Raw genomic sequence first — 17,343 nt, 5'->3', positions numbered from 1 at the left:
AGCTCCAAACATCATGTTCTCAAACCAACATCCAAAGCAGAAAGAAAAAGACAGGCAGAAAGTATTTCCTCTTTTGCTATATTTCCCTCTTAGGATTGACTTATGCTAATCATGACCCACCTTCTAGAAATAGAACACTGTGGGATTTCATTAGCAAAGAAAGAGAGGACGTGGCTCTTGGGTACATACTAATAGTGTCTGACACTTGTTGACACCACTGAGCCACTGAATAGGACCAACCCTGAAACTCGCCCTCACTCTGAATTCCTCATTGACATGAGTCAATAAATCCACCTACTGTGTAAATTTTAATTGTTTCTCTCACTTGGATCCAAGAACATCCTAACCAATATAGATAAAAGATTTCCCGTCCAAAGACTTAGATACAGCAGATCTCATCCTTCTTATTCCTGGATGCAATGACGGCTGATCCTCAAAGGGTTCAAGGTGCTCCCCCTCTTCCCAAGAGTGAAATTTGGTTTGGAAATCATTTGCTATTTTATGCTTGGCATGAACAGAGACCTACATGCCTCATGAGCATTAACCTGCAATTCTCACACATCACCTAATGCCGGTCATCCATGCTTGGTCTCCTGAACCACAACTCCGCTTTGCCTGAGGATCTATTTAACACGCCAACCCCCCACTGAGTCTGACGCTGATCCTGAGACCCAGCCTGCTTGGTTGGTCCTTTAGCCATCGTCACCCCTGCCCCAAAGTTCCTTCCAGTATTTCTGTCATGGGGGCTGGATGCTGCCTCCAGAACCTTTGCTTTGACCTTTGCAGATCTACATTCTGGCAAGAATCTGACCTGAGAACTGCTGATGACTCAAAGTGCCCGTAACAACTCTTTTCTCTACCATGTCAGTTGACCTTTGGCTTTTATTTCTGTATGTTTGGACTTGAGGATGCTACGGTCACAGAACTAGGGAATTTAAATTGATGACCTATGTATAGATGGGTCAAGTCATTGCTGTCCCAGTTAAATTCCAAACCCAAGCCTCAAATTAGTCTCCTCTCTCTTGGGAGATTAGGGTATGCACAGAAGCTACGGAAGGGCCATTTCTGACAGTGTTTTACCCACTGACAAAGATTTCTAGAAAGTCAAATATTTATCATCTTAAATGATTTTTTAAATTGCTAACTTAAGAAATCAAAACATGTAACTTGAGTGTTTAGAATGGTGTAGCCTATGGCTTATAAGTAGTTACTATTCATACATTACTACCATTCTATGCATTCTATGGGATTGGGAGTGGTGGGGAAGGTGGATGTGAGTCCTGCAACTGAGAACCTCCAATTCTCAATTCAGGAGTCAAGCATTTACTTTGAAGAGTTAAACGACTTTGCAAACATTAAGTCAATATAAAGGGGTGTCATTGAGTGTTGTCAAAAGATGCAGTAAAGATAAGCAGTGCTGTGAATCTGGAAGAGAGAGAAGCACGGTTCATCTAGTCTTTGGAAAATGTCTAAAAGCAGGAGGTTCTTGTTGGGCTGAAGATCTGGCAAGAGTGGACCGTATGTAAAAGGAAGAAGTTTCAATCTTTGAGAAGCAACAAAGATGTTAAGCAGAAGGTGTGATTGGCTAACATGACACATTTATTTAAGGGATCAGAAACTGGAAATGCAAGTTGGGTCTAGAATTATTTGACAAAGAGTATCTGAATCCCTACCGTGTGTCAGTTATTATGTTGGCCATTGAGGATTTTAATAAAAATAAACAATTCTTGTTCTTTTATAGCATATGCCAAGTTACAGAGAGGAAATATTACTAATAAAAGATGATGGGTTAAATTTTTAACTTTTCTTTGACCCATCCACTGTTTTTCCTCAGTCCCCAATTCTTGTCCATCCTACCTTCAAAATATCCTTCAAATCCGTTCCCACTTCTTCATCCAAACTGTTACTGCCTTACCTCAGATTTTTATCTGTCACCTGAAATACTGCAAACCCCACTTACTAGCTTCAGCTTCCTAACACTGGCCTTTCCCCATAACCTACATATTAACCAATTTACTTCCACCGAGTATATCTGAGTGTATTGTTTACTAACTCATGGTTCCTGCTGCTGCTGCTAAGTCACTTCTGTCGTGTCCGACTCTGTGTGACCCCATAGATGGCAGCCCACCAGGCTCCCCTGTCCCTGGGATTCTCCAGGCAAGAGTACTGGAGTGGGTTGCCATTTTCTTCTCCAATGCATCAAAGTGAAAAGTGAAAGTGAAGTTGCTCAGTCGTGTCCGACTCTTTGCGACCCCATGGACTGCAGCCTACCAGGTTCCTCCATCCATGGGATTTTCCAGGCAAGACTACTGGAGTGGATTGCCATTGCCTTCTCCAAACTCATGGTTCCTATGTCTTATTTATTCCATTTACTTTGCAAAAAAAAAAAAAAAAAAAATGTTTATAATTTTAGTCTGACTTCCCTGTGTGGGGGTCTGGGATACCAACCCCAGACAGGTTTGGGGTGATCCCAGGGCACTAAGGGCTGCAGAGTGTAGAGCCAAGGGAAAGCCTAAAGCTCAGAACTTAATTTGAAACCCTCAAGTGAAGTGTCAACCCTGAAATACCAGTCAGGTTTGAGTAGAACAGAAGAAATCAGAGACAATGCAAAAGATGTGAATAATGATTTGCCATGGATTTGCAAACCAATAGGCACTATTCAGAGGGGTTTTCCAGTGATAAAGCTTTTCTAGTGATAAAGAACCTGTCTGCCACTGCAAGAGACATAAGAGATGCGGGTTCTATCCCTGGGTAGAGAAGATCCCCTGGAGGAGGGCATAGCAATCCACTCCAGTATTCTTGCCTGGAGAATCCCATGGACCGAGGAGCCTGAGGGGCTATAGTCCATAGAGATGCAGAGTTAGACATGACTAAAGTGACTTAACAGGCCCACAGGCACTGTTGAAAACACTTTCATACAGTCATTCATTTAATTATATTAAACTGGAATTGTTGTTGTTGCTGTTGTTTAGTCATCTAGCCATGTGCAACTCTTTGGTGACCCCATGGATTGTAGCCCACCAGACTCCTCTATCCATGGGATTTCCCAGGCAAGAACACTGGAGTGGGTTGCCTTTTCCTTCCCCAGGGAATCTTCTTGATGCAGGGATGAAACCTGTGTCTTCTGTCTTGCAAGTGGATTCTTTACCATTGAGGTACATGGGAAGCAAACTGGAATATTACCCAATTGTGGGGGGGAAAAAAAAGAATGAAATAATGCCATTTGCAGCAACATGAATGGAAGCAGGCATCATAGGGCAGACACACTGAAACTATACTCACAGAAAACTAGTCAGTCTAATCACACTAGGACCACAGCCTTGTCTAACTCAATGAAACTAAGCCATGCCCTATGGGGCCACCCAAGACGGGCGGGTCATGGTGGAGAGGTCTAACAGAATGTGGTCCACTGGAGAAGGGAATGACAAATCACTTCAGTATTCTTGCCTTGAGAACCCCATGAACGGTATGAAAAGACAAAATGATAGGATACTGAAAGAGGAACTCCCCGGGTCAGTAGGTGCCCAATATGCTACTGGAGATCAGTGGAGAAATAACTCCAGAAAGAATGAAGGGATGGAGCCAAAGCAAAAACAATACCCAGTTGTGGATGTGACTAGTGGTAGAAGCAAGGTACGATGCCATAAAGAGCAATATTGCATAGGAACCTGGATGTCAGGTCCATGAATCAAGGCAAATTGTAAGTGGTCAAACAGGGGATGGCAAGAGTGAACGTCAACATTCTAGGAGTCAGTGAACTAAAATGGACTGGAATGGGTGAATTTAACTCAGATGGCCATTATATCTACTACTGTGGGCAGGAATCCCTCAGAAGAAATGGAGTAGCCATCATGGTCAACAAAAGAGTCCAAAATGCAGTACTTGGATGCAATCTCAAAAACAACAGAATGATCTCTGTTCATTTCCAAGGCAAACCATTCAATATCACAGTAATCCAAGTCTATGCCTCAACCTTCAGTAACGCTGAAGAAGCTGAAGTTGAATGGTTCTATGAAGACCTACAAGACCTTTTAGAACTAGCACACACAAAATATGTCCTTTTTATTATAGGGGACTGGAATGCAAAAGGAGGAAGTCAAGAAACACCTGGAGTAACAGGCAAATTTAGCCTTGGAATACAGAATGAAGCAGGGCAAAGGCTAATAGAGTTTTGCCAAGAGAACGCACTAGTCATAGCAAACACCCTCTTCCAACAACACAAGAGAAGACTCTACACATGGACATCACCAGATGGTCAACACCAAAATCAGATTGATTATATTCTTTGCAGCCAAAGATGGAGAAACTCTATACAGTCAGCAAAAACAAGACCAGGAGCTGACTGTGGCTCAGATCATGAGCTCCTTATTGCCAAATTCAGACTTAAATTGAAGAAAGGAGGGAAAACCACTAGACCATTCAGGTATGACCTAAATCAAATCCCTTATGATTATACAGTGGAAGACAGAAATAGATTTAAGGAACTAGATCTGATAGATAGAGTGCCTGATGAACAATGGACTGAGGTTCATGACATTGTACAGGAGACAAGGATCAAGACCATCCCCATGGAAAAGATATGCAAAAAAGCAAAATGGCTGTCTGGAGAGGCCTTACAAATAGCTGTGAAAAGAAGAGAAGTGAAAAGCAAAGGAGAAAAGGAAAGATATAAGCATCTGAATGCAGAGTTCCAAAGAATAGCAAGAAGAGATAAGAAAGCCTTCCTCAGCAATCAGTGCAAAGAAATAGAGGAAAACAACAGAATGGTAAAGACTAGAGATCTCTTCAAGAAAATTAGAGATACCAAGGGAACATTTCATGCAAATATGGGCTTGATAAAGGACAGAAATGGTATGGACCTAACAGAAACAGAAGATATTAACAAGAGGTGGCAAGAATACACAGAACTGTACAAAAAAGATCTTCATGACCAAGATAATCACGATGGTATGATCACTCACCTAGAGCCAGATATCCTGGAATGTGAAGTCAAGTGGGCCTTAGAAAGCATCACTACAAACAAAGCTAGTGGAGGTGATGGAATTCCAAGGGAGCTATTTCAAATCCTGAAAGATGATGCTGTGAAAGTGTTGCACTCAATATGCCAGCAAACCTGGAAAACTCAGCAGTGGCCACAGGACTGGAAAAGGGCAGTTTTCATTCCAATCCCAAAGAAAGGCAATGCCAAAGAATGCTCAAACTACCACACAATTGCACTCATCTCACACGCTAGTAAAGTAATGCTCAAAATTCCCCAAGCCAGGCTTCAGCAATACGTGAACCATGAACTTCCTGATGTTCAAGCTGGTTTTAGAAAAGGCAGAGGAACCAGAGATCAAATTGCCAACATCCTCTGGATCATGGAAAAAGCAAGAGAGTTCCAGAAAAACATCTATTTCTGCTTTATTGACTATGCCAAAGCCTTTGACTGTGTGGATCACAATAAACTGTGGAAAATTCTGAAAGAGATGGGAATACCAGACCACCTGATCTGCCTCTTGAGAAACCTATATGCAGGTCAGGAGGCAACAGTTAGAACTGGACATGGAACAACAGACTGGTTCCAAATAGGAAAAGGAGTACATCAAGTCTGTATATTGTCACCCTGCTTATTTAACTTATATGCAGTGTACATCATGAGAAATGCTGGGCTGGAAGAAACACAAGCTGGAATCAAGATTGCCAGGAGAAATATCAATACCTCAGATATGCAGATGATACCACCCTTATGGCAGAAAGTGAAGAGGCTAAAAAGCCTCTTGATGAAAGTGAAAGAGGAGAGTGAAAAAGTTGGCTTAAAACTCAACATTCAGAAAACGAAGATCATGGCATCTGGTCCCATCACTTCATGGGAAATAGATGGGGAAACATTGGAAACAGTGTCAGACTTTATTTTTTTGGGCTCCAAAATCACTGCAGATGGTGACTGCAGCCATGAAATTAAAAGATACTTACTCCTTGGAAGGAAAGTTATGATCAACCTAGATGGCATATTCAAAAGCAGAGACATTACTTTGCCAACAAAGGTCCGTCTAGTCAAGGCTATGGTTTTTCCTGTGGTCATGTACAGATGTGAGAGTAGGACTGTGAAGGCTGAGCACTGAAAAATTGATGCTTTTGAACTGTGGTGTTGGAGAAGACTCTTGAGAGTCCCTTTGACTGCAAGGAGATCTAACCAGTCCATTCTAAAGGAGATCAGCCCTGGGTGTTCTTTGGAAGGACTGATGCTAAAGCTAAAACTCCAATACTTTGGCCACCTCATGTGAAGAGTTGACTCATTGGAAAAGACTCTGATGCTGGGAGGGATTGGGGGCAGGAGGAGAAGGAGACGACAGAGGATGAGATGGCTGGATGGCATCACCGACTTGATGAATGTGAGTTTGAGTGAACTCCGGGAGTTGGTGATGGACAGGGAGGCCTGGCGTGCTGCAATTCATGGGGGCACAAAGAGTCAGACATGACTGAGCGACTGAACTGAACTGAACTAACCATGGTGGTGAGTAGGGATAAATTAGGAGTTTGAGACTAACATATACAAATTGCTGTTGTTGCTGCTAAATAGTTTCAGTCACGTCTGACTCTGTCTGTCCCCACAGACAGCAGCCCACCAGGCTCCTCTGTCCACAGGATTCTCTAGGCAAGAATACTGGGGTGGGTTGCTCTTTTCTTCTCCAGAACATATACAAACTAGTATATAGTGAAAGTTGCTCAGTCGTGTCCAACTCTTTGCGACCCCATGGACTATACAGTCCATGAAATTCTTCAGGCCAGAATACTGGAGTGGGTACCCTTTCCCTTCTCCAGGGGATCTTCCCAACCTAGGGATCAAAACCAGTTCTCCCACACTGAGGCAAATTCTTTACCAGTGAGCCACAAGGGAAGCCCAGACTACTATATATAAACTATCAATAGATAATCAACAAGAACGTATTGTATAGCACAGGGAACACTACTCAATATCCTGTCATAAGCTATATGGGAAAATAATCTGAAAGAGAATGGATATATGTATATGTATAACTGAATCATTTTGCTGTACACCTGAAACTAACACAACATTGTAAATCAACTATACTCCAATATAAAATAAAAAAATAATTAAAAAAAAAGAAACCAGGGACAAAGCAAAAGATATGAATAATGACTTGGCATGGATTTTGCAATCCACTAGGCAATGTTCAAAACACTTTGATGCATTGGATCATTTAATCCTACTAAATCTTATGAGAATACTATATTATAACACATTTTCAAAGTTCACTTTACACCACCTCTCTTTTATGGAAGCCCTACATTAGTACCTGTTTTTGCTAACATAAAGAAATCTAAAGAGGATTTTTGTTTCTATGAAAAAGGGCAAAAAACAAAAACAGTGTTCCGCATTTATTTTGCAGGGAGCCTGGACCCCAAGCTGTGAGAGCAGCCCTGTGAGCTCCTTCCCAGGGAGATATATTCAACATCTCTGCTTCAAGCCATCATAGCTTTGAACCATGTCTGTGAGCATCTAGGCTTCATCTCCATCTATATGTGCATCTGTTAACAAGATGTGTCTTAAGGTCAGTTTATGAAAGGTGACATAGGAATGCTCTTCTTTCATACAGCAGGGCACGTCTCTACTATCATCATCATGACCAGTTTACAGATTAGATAAATAGGACATAAAGAGGTCATATAACTTACCAAAGGTTACACAATTAGTAATAATGAACTGGAATTCAAACACACATGATTTATTTCTAGAGTCTGGGCTTCCCAGGTGGCGCTAGTGGTAAAGAATCCACTTGTAATGCAGGAGACACAAGAGACACAGGCTCAATCCCAGGATTGGGAAGATCCCCTGGAGTAGGAAATGGCAACCTGCTCTAGTATTCTTGCCTGGAAAATTCCATGAACAGAAGAGCCTGGCAGGCCCCAGTCCACAGGGTGGAAAAGAGTTGGACACGACTGAGTGAGCACAAACACATGTGCTCTTAACCACTCTGCCATATTGCTTCTGTAAAATGCAATCAAAAACAAATTAAGATCGTAACAAGACTAAGGTATGAATTTGGAGGCACATCTCTGAGCCACCAAAACAGAGCTGCAGGAGCTTTTGAAAGGTTATTCACAACTTGAATAATGGCTGGGGAAGAGGTAGATAAAGATGCAGGCTAGTTCCCTATATTTTTGTCCATGTGTGTCATCTAATATAGATGCCATTCACCATCTCATTATTTTTAGCACCCTATCATTGACATATACCTTCAGAGAGGGCTACCCTGGTTCGTCCTCCCTTGCACTGATCCACATTTCCATATGTTCACTTCTGTTTTTTACTGCTTCATTGTAAATTTTAATTTTTTTGTTTGTATTTTCTTTTTGCTGTTGTTGTTCTCCTTACAATTCTTATTTATGTCATCTGTCTCTCCTTTAACTTCATTTTCTTTGCCTTGACATCTTGGCCTTTCTGCTCCAGTTTTATGGATGTCAGGCAGGTTCTAAAGTATTACTTTATTTCCAACAGTAAATCATTTTGAGAGAACTCCTCTTTCCTTGAATCTTTAAGGTGTTCTTCCCTTTCCCTTATTCTGTGGTGCTTTTCGATGGCTTTGAGTAGTTGTGGTTTTCTGCTTATTTATCCTCAAATAAGAACATATCCACCTACACGCAGTGTTCACCAGTACACTGATGATGGATTTCCCTTAGCTCAAGCCTCAAGAGTGGTAGCTTGGAATTGTTTTCCAGATCTACAGCTGGGCAGAGATTGGAAGGCATACTTAGCTCCTCACCCAATGTCCCCTCCTTGGCCGACTTGGGTCACATGTGGCTTGCCGAGGATTGAGAATGAATCTTCTCTTTCCCTGCCACCTGGCTCTCCAAAACTCTGAACTAATTGCTTTTGTTGTTTAGTTGCTAAGTCATGTTTGACTCTTTTGTGACCCCTTGGACTGTAGCCCGCCAGGCTTCTCTGTCCATGGGATTTCCCAAGCAAGAGTATTGGAGTGGGTTGCCATTTCCTCCTCCAGGGGATATTCCTGATCCAGGGATAAAACCCATCTCCTGCATTGCATTGCATTGCATTGCAGGTGGATTCTTTACCACTGAGCCACCAGGGAAGCCACATTCTGAATAAGAGAAGCAGGCAAATGTTCTTAGCTGTTCCCTTCACTGCTCATCCCTATACTGATTGATGTACCTGCAGGGACTATATCTTTCAGATTCTCATGAGTTGAGACCTAGACTTTCTCAAACAGAGGAAGGGTCTACCTATGAATTCAAGCTCCTGATGCTTCAATTGCCTCAATAAAGCTGACCCATGACTGTTTGCCTCTTCATCTCACCAACAGCTGTGTAGTTGGTAGAAATAATAACTCAACTGTGAGGCCCACTTTTCCATGTTATTTTGTTGTAAGAAGTCACAAAAGACAATTTGTGACCAATCAAAGCTATTCCATGCTCATGAGGGAGAGGACCACAGCTTATTATTTTCTTGTGCTTGGTTATGAGGCACTTTGTTTATGAGCATCACCTGCTGAAGGATTTGTTTGATGCTATAATTTAGTGAAAAGTATATATTCCAACTTCCCAGTGGAAACAGGTTGTGAGAATTCAAATATTGCATCTTCTCTCAGAACAATCATCCACTTCAAGGGAGCATAAGAAGAATACAAAAAGACCTATTTAGTGCTCGATTATCACAGCAAAGCCAGTTAGATTAGTCCAACAATTAGCCTGGTTGTTGCTTTGGATTCATCCTTCCATTGAGACAAATGTGGTAATGAATTAACTCTTTCCTGCCCAACCTAGTATGTGCTGATTGCTGGTGGATGGTTATCTCTGCTGAAGATATTTAACATGTGTTCAACCAGGACTTTCTGTGGGGCTCATGGAGAGTATGATCAGGTTGGAGAGACAAACATTAAGTAAAAAAAAAAAAAAAAAAAAATTGTTAATTAGGGAAATACTAGAAAGGAAACCAAATCGGTACAATGGGAAAAGGACCAAAGTTAGAGTTCAGGATGATCTCTCCAAGGAAGGGTGATTTAGGTTGCAGTAGAACTAATTCAGGCAATGATGAAGACAAGCTATTCCACGTTGAAGGAAGAGCATGTACAAAGCAATGAGGCAGGAGAACACGGCAGGTTTGAGGGACCGAAAGAAGGCCAGGGCAGTTGGAGGTTAGTGAGTAGGAGGGAGAGTCTTACAGAAAGGAATAGGACATAAACAGCTGTTGAGGGCATTTGGGGGAATCAACAAAAGATGAATAAGTGCATTGCCAAGGAGCAATGTGGTCCCTTGAACTTAACACAAATTAATGCTGATCCAAGTCAACACAGTTTTGGAATTTTCTCCAGCAAAATCCTATCACTCTGTCTGTCTTTCAGTTTTGCCTGTTAAGGAGACGTGGGGAAACCCAGCTTTACTCTTGGTGATGGTCTCCCTGCTCCCTTCCCTCTGCATTTCTCTCATTTGTGCTGGAAGACCTACTTAACCCCCTTAAATCATATGCTGGGAACACACTATCCTAAGCAGAGAGATTATTGGAAAGCTGTCAATATGTCTTTGACTCTGAACTGAGCTGGCTTTGATACTGAATCCCAGCTTAACAGACCAAAAAATCAAGAGAAGCATTGTGGGGGCAGGGAACAGCAACTTTGTTCGGAAAGCCAGCAGGCTGAGAAGATGGTGGACTAATGTCCCAAAGAACCATCTTGCCTGATTAGAATCCAGGCTTCTTTTATATTGAAGGAGGAAGGAGTAAAGTCAAACATTTCTTGGTTCTAGTCTGCATCTGGAGGGGATGTATTCATTTCTTCTTATTTTCAGTCATTCACAGGTGGACCTGGTCAGGATGTTTCCTGTGAGCTAAACAAAGGTATTTCAGCTTAATGCTCATTACCTGGGAGGCAGGGTTCCCAGAGATGGTCCATATGATATGTAATTTATACTTATAGGCAACCTATCTTTAGTGATTGTATGCATGCATGCATGTTAAATTGCTTCAGCTGTGTTTGACTCTTTGCGACCCTACAGACTGCAACCCACCAAGCTCCTCTGTCCATGGGATTATACTGGAGTGGGTTGCCATGCTCTCCTCCAGAGGGTCTTCCCAACCCAGGGATTGAACATACATCTCTTATGTCTCCAGCACTGTCAGGTGGGTTTTTTACCACTAGTGCCACCTGGGAAATTCATCTTTAGTGATTAACTTGTAGCAAAAGCAATAGAATACCCATGTTAAGGTAACAGATCTGGTATGGAGTCAGATTTATTCTTCCCTATCATAGTTTCTAAAAGTGTCCCTCATCCCATCCTCAGTCATCTCCTTCCCTGTGGGAATGGGATGACCTTTCAGTAATCTGGCTTTACTGGGACCACCTCCAATATATTGCTCAACTCTGAGTTTCCATTTTGAGAAACTCATGTCCCATCTCTGCTTACCTTTAGAATAAAAACCGTGATCTTATTTTTATAAACCTTTAAATTTTGTCCAATCTTTCACCTGGGCTCCTGGTACTAGAAAGCCCCTACGGTTATACAGAGAGCATTCTCATATGACAGTTTTAATCCTTTCAATAAAATCTCTTAGAGTTAATCTAATCTCTTCCACTTGCACTTGCAACTAATTTCCTATTGTTCAGACCTTGGTAGAAACCAGATGATTTGGTCACAACCTTCCCTGCGGAGTCAATATTCGTGTTACAAAAAAATAATTAAATCACCCCGTTCAACCTTCCTTTTGCTAGACTAATTTAAATCCCTTAAACTTTTTTTTTCCCTTTTTTGGTCACATACTTGGACCTTACGTATTTAAGGGCTTTCAAGGGCAAGTCTTCTTACCGTGGTAAAAGCTTTCCAAAAGTGATAACAGCCGCAAAGACAACAATACCTTGCAACTTGATGGTGCTTAACTCTTTGCCTAGTGCTTTTTTTGCACATACATTATCTTATTTTGTCTGCTTAATGACTCTGTGAATCAGGGAGGGTGGATGTTATTATCTCCCTGGGGAAAAAATAAAACAAAACTCAGCCTTAATTTGCTCCTGTAGAGAGAGATTCAGGATCAAGTTGGACCAACGTGAGGCTTCAGCCACATCACTACAGTTTCCCTCTGAGCCTTTTGCTGACTTGCTCCTTGTGCAATGCCTTCGCCTTTTAGCAAAGGTCACCCAAGGATAAGAATAGCCAACCTTTGTTGAGACTTTAATATTATGTCAGATATTGTGCTCCCTAAGTGCTTTAAAAGCATTATCTTTCAACTCTCATGACAAAGGGGATGGTTCTATTCTTATCCCTGTTGCTCAGAAGACTAATATGAAGCTCAGAGAGGTTAAGGAATGCATCCAGGATGCCACAGCTTCAGTGACACAGGCAGGGTTCAAAGGCCAGTGTGTGTGGTTCTCCACCTGCACTCTTAGGAATGGTATGCTGGGACTTCCCTGTGGTCCAGTGGTTAAGAATCTGCCTGCCAAAGCAGTGGACACAGATTTGATTCCTGGTCTGGGAAGATCCCACCTAGCTTGGGGGAACTAAGCCCTTGTGCCACCACTACTGAAGCCCGTGTGCCCTGAGCCCGTGCTCCACAAAAGAAGACACCGCAATGAGAAGCCCAAGCACTGGAGTTAGAGAGTGCCCCTCCTCACTGCAACTAGAGAAAAGCACGCACACAGCAACAAAGGCTCAGCACAGCCAAAATAAACTAATAAATAATTTTTAAAATATAAATTTATTTTAATTGGAGGTTAATTACTGTTTTTTTTGTTTTTTTTTTTTTTTAATGCTAGATATGATGCAGTGCTGCCTCAGGAACCCACAGAACCCCACGTGTTTGCTGTGAACCTCTTGGTAAGGACATTGCTGCTGCTGCTAAGTCGTTTCAGTCGTGTCCAACTCTGTGCGACCCCATAGGCGGCAGCCCACCAGGCTCTCCCGTCCCTGGGATTCTCCGGGCAAGAATACTGGAGTGAGTTGCCATTTCCTTCTCCAATGCATGCATGCATGCTAAGTCGCTTTAGTAGTGTCCAACTCTGTGCGACCCTGTGGACAGCAGCCCACCAGGCTCCTCTGTCCACAGGATTCTCCAGGCAAGAATACTGGAGTGGGTTGCCGTTTCCTTCTCCAAGGACATTGTCACCCTATGAAATCTTCCTAGCTAAGGACTCTGGAAAACTCTAGTAGTAAAATTTCCCTGAAGGGAAGGGGTTTTTATGGATGTTGACTTTTGTGTTTGGTGCTATTACTCTCTGTTAACAAAAAGAAATGTGTTTCATGTATTATCATGAAAAAATAGTAATGGGTGTCCCAGGTGGCGCCAGTGGTAAAGAATCCACTTACCAATGCAGGAGACACAAGAGACGTGGGTTCAATCCCTGGGTTGGGAAGATCCCCTGGAATAGGAAATGGCAACCCATTCCTATTTCCAGGGAAGTATCCTTGCCTGGAAAATTCCATGGACAGAGGATCTTGGCGGGCCCTGTCCATGGTGTGGCAGGGTCAGACACGACTGAGCACGCATGCACTACACCACACAAGAATTAGAAAGAACTGGCTTTGAATGCTTTCTGGGAATCAGAACTTGACGGGCTTAGGTGCAGCTCTGCTGACTTATGTGACTTCACTGGAGTTGCTTTATCTCTTTGAGCCTTGGTTTAATTTCTGAAATGAGTATACTAATAGCAAACTTTGGCTTCCCAGGTGGTTCAGTGGTAAGGAATCCTCCTGCCAATGCAGAAGACACAGGTTTGATCCCTGGGCTGGGAAGATACCCTGGAGAAGGAAATGGGAACCCAGTCCAGTACTCTTGACTGGGAAATCCCATGGTCAGAGGAGCCTGGCGGGCTACAGTCCATGTGGTTGCAAAAGAGTAGGACATGACTAAGCAGCTAAACAACAACAGCAACAAGAAATAGAAAATTTATTAGAGACCACTGAGAGAGTTTGAGATAATGTATATGAGAGTGTAGTCCTAGTAATAATACATCTTTTTTTATATTCTGCTTCCCAGGATCAGAATCCCACTCCTCTTTGGGGGAAATCCCTGTTATTTTGGTCTTGGTAGGAGGCAAGTTCCAGACTTCAGCTGTAGAAACTGGAGAGGGATACATCATCAGGCAGGGATCCTGATTGTGATCAACACAAAGTGGGATCATTTATAGATCATTGGGAGGGTGAAAGAAATGGGCAGATGACCATGCACTAAACTGTGCTGGAGAGCTGGTCCAGTAAGGAAACTTTGGAGCTACCGTTGAGTCTTAGATTCTAGAGCTTATGCCCCTGTTAGGAACTAGACTTGTTGCTACAGTTCAGATGCCACTTCTGCATGGTTCTTAACCTTCCACAAAGTGGAAGCTCCACATAGAACCCATTTCCTTGTGTTGTCCTCTGTCAGTGGGTGGAGCTGAGGTCACAGATCTGGGCCGAGACTTGGAAGGAATCCAGAAAAATTATTTTTCAGATTTCTACCTTGAGAAGATGGGACCTGTTGGGGAGGGTGTGGATTACTCAGAGATTATAAAGTTATCAAAAGGAACTGGGCAGCCAAAACTAGGACAAATATCCAAATACCTATCACAGGGCAGATATTCCCTCCCGGCACTCTCTGGGAACTAAGGCATGAGCAGGTGACTTAGGCTGAGCCGATCAAATGTCCCCATCAAAGACTTTGACATCTGAGAGAGTAAAGCAGACACCCAGGTCAGTTGGAGATGGTTCCAGTGACCACTGAAAAGCTGGTATGGCAGCAGTGTAGGCTCAGAAATTAGAGAAAGCTAACACGTTAGGATGACAGGACCCACAGTGGCCTCCTAATCACACTCTTTCTGAGGCATGGCCTTGATAATGGTTGTACCATTTTGTCATTGTTCAGTTGGTAAGTCGTGTCTGACTCTTTGGGACCCCATGGACTGCTGCACACCAGGCTTCCCTGTCCATCACCAACTCCTGAAGCTCACTCAAACTCATGTCCATTGAGTCAATGATGAGAGCCAACCATCTCATCTTCTGTTGCCCACTTCTCCTCCTGCCCTCAATCTTTCCCAGCATCAGGGTCTTTTCCAATGAGTCAGCTCTTCATGTCAGGTGACCAAAGTATTGGAGCTTCAGCTTCAGTATCAGTCCTTCCAATGAATATTCAGAGTTAATTTCCTTTAGGATGGACTGGTTTGATCTCCTTGCTGTCCAAGGGGCTCTCAAGAGTCTTCTTCAGCACCACAACTCAAAAGCATCAATTCTTTAGCACTCTGCCTTCTTTACGGTTCAACTTTCATACCCATACATGACTACTGGAAAAACCATAGCTTTCACTATACAGACCTTTGCTGGCAAAGTGATGTCTCTGCTTTGTAATACATTTATCTAGGTTTGTCATAGCTTTAAAGAAAACTAAATCAACGGTTTCTTGTAAAAGGATACAACTCCAGAACAGCCAGATGGAATAGATACATAGGACAGGTGTGGGGGGCAGGGTACAGAGCATCCAGGCTCTCCCAGCACCTCCAGGTGCCCACCAACCTGGAAGCTCTCTGAACCCCACACTTTGGGGTTTTATGGAGGCTTTTTTTTACACAAGCACAATTGAATAAGGCACTAGTCTTTGGCTACAGATTCAACCTCTAACCCGTCTCCCCTTCCTGGAGGTCAGGGGGCTACTGAGAGTTCCAACCCTCTAATAACCCAGTTGGTTTCCTGGTAATCAGCCTCCATCCTTAGGTGCAGTCCAAAGCCATCTCATTAACATAACAAAAGATACTTCAAATCATTCAGGAAATTCTGAGGGTTTTTGGAACTTTGTGCTCTAAAGGACAAAGACTAAATACAGATTGTTTTTTATAAATCACAATCTCACACTAAATTTGTAGTGTAACTGACTCTTTCCGCTAGGGAATCTTAAGGGAAGTTTGGAGTGTCCATTGTGCACAGAAAAATTTTGGTGCATTGCCAGAAATGCACATCTAGCAGGAAATAGCCTGAGGCAATATTTCCAAGTCTGTTCCCTTATCACCCAGAGCTCAGAAGAGCAGCTCATTGTTAAATATTTGTTTATAAAACACTCCTAGGCCACTCGCTGTGTACCCTTCCACTGAAAGCAATCCTGGGAGGCCTGATTATTCTCTGAAAAGCAACCAGTATGCAAACTGTCCACAGTAATTCTGCCATCCAGATGGAGTGCCCCGCCCACTGCCAAGGCCATTCTTCCTTCATCCTTACTGGCAAAGTCCCCAGCTCCAGGCCTGAGTGGTTTGGTTGCTAAGTCGTCTCCAACTCTTGCGACCCCGTGGACTATAGCCTGCCAGGTTCCTCTGTCCATGGGATTCTCCAGGCAAGAATACTGAAGTGGGTTGCCATTTCCCTCTCAAGGGGAATCTTCCCGACCTGGGAATTGAACCCAGGTCTCCTGCACTGTAAGCAGATTCTTTACCAGCTGACCTACTCAGGTTCAAACCCTGGGTTGGGAAGATCCCCTGGAGAAGGGAATGACTACCCACTCCAGTATTCTGGCCTGGAGAATTCTGTGGACTGTATAGTCCATGGGATTGCAAGGAGTTAGACACAACTGAGTGACTTTCACTTTTTCACTTTCAGGGAACTAGATCCCACATGCAGCAACTAAGGATCCCATGTGCCAAAACTAAGACCTGGTGCGGCCAAATAAATAAATATATATTTTTCTAAATGGCACTGTCAGAAAAGAGAAGAGAGATGGATCTTTAATATATGTCCTCTCTGAACCTTGATTTAATCAGTTCTGAAGCCATCTTCAGATGCTTGCAATCCTGCATCCTCAGGATGCTCAGATAGAAACAAGGGCAATAGACTTCACAGCTTCTTTAGAAGGGAATGGCCTCCTGCCATGGCCAGGCTTTATGGGAAAGATAAATGGTAGCTTATTGTAGAGAAGGACTGCTTGTCTAGCATTCCTTTTTCTAGAGCCCCTTTCTAATGCCCAGTGATCCAAAAGAATTGGGATAGGTATTTACCCAGAGCATCCAGAGGCAAAGTAGCTGGAAATGGCTTCTAAATATCAATGAAGGTCATAATAAGAAAGGAGAGAAAGAGGGACATGGTCCAAAATGGACCATGACCATCAACAGGAAAGAGTGATGGAAACTTGGGGATTGGAGCCAGGTTGCAATGCAGTGCGTGCACTGAGTGGGCCTTGAAAGAGGGTCAGAGCCAGGTAACTCTGGGCATTCTAGATCCAGGCTGATGAATCAGGGAGACAGGCTCTTGCAGGGCTGAAGGCCAGTGGCTGTTTACTACTAAAAATGTTCCCTCTTTACATCTTACAACACTGACAAGATGCATTGACAAGATAAAGCCAACCCAATATTACCCATGAACCTTTGCAGGTTTCACTTAACTACA

Source organism: Bubalus bubalis, chromosome 4 (assembly GCF_019923935.1).
Source record: "Bubalus bubalis isolate 160015118507 breed Murrah chromosome 4, NDDB_SH_1, whole genome shotgun sequence".
In the NCBI taxonomy this organism is placed as follows: Eukaryota; Metazoa; Chordata; class Mammalia; order Artiodactyla; family Bovidae; genus Bubalus; species Bubalus bubalis.
Note: the sequence above shows the minus strand (reverse complement) of the source record.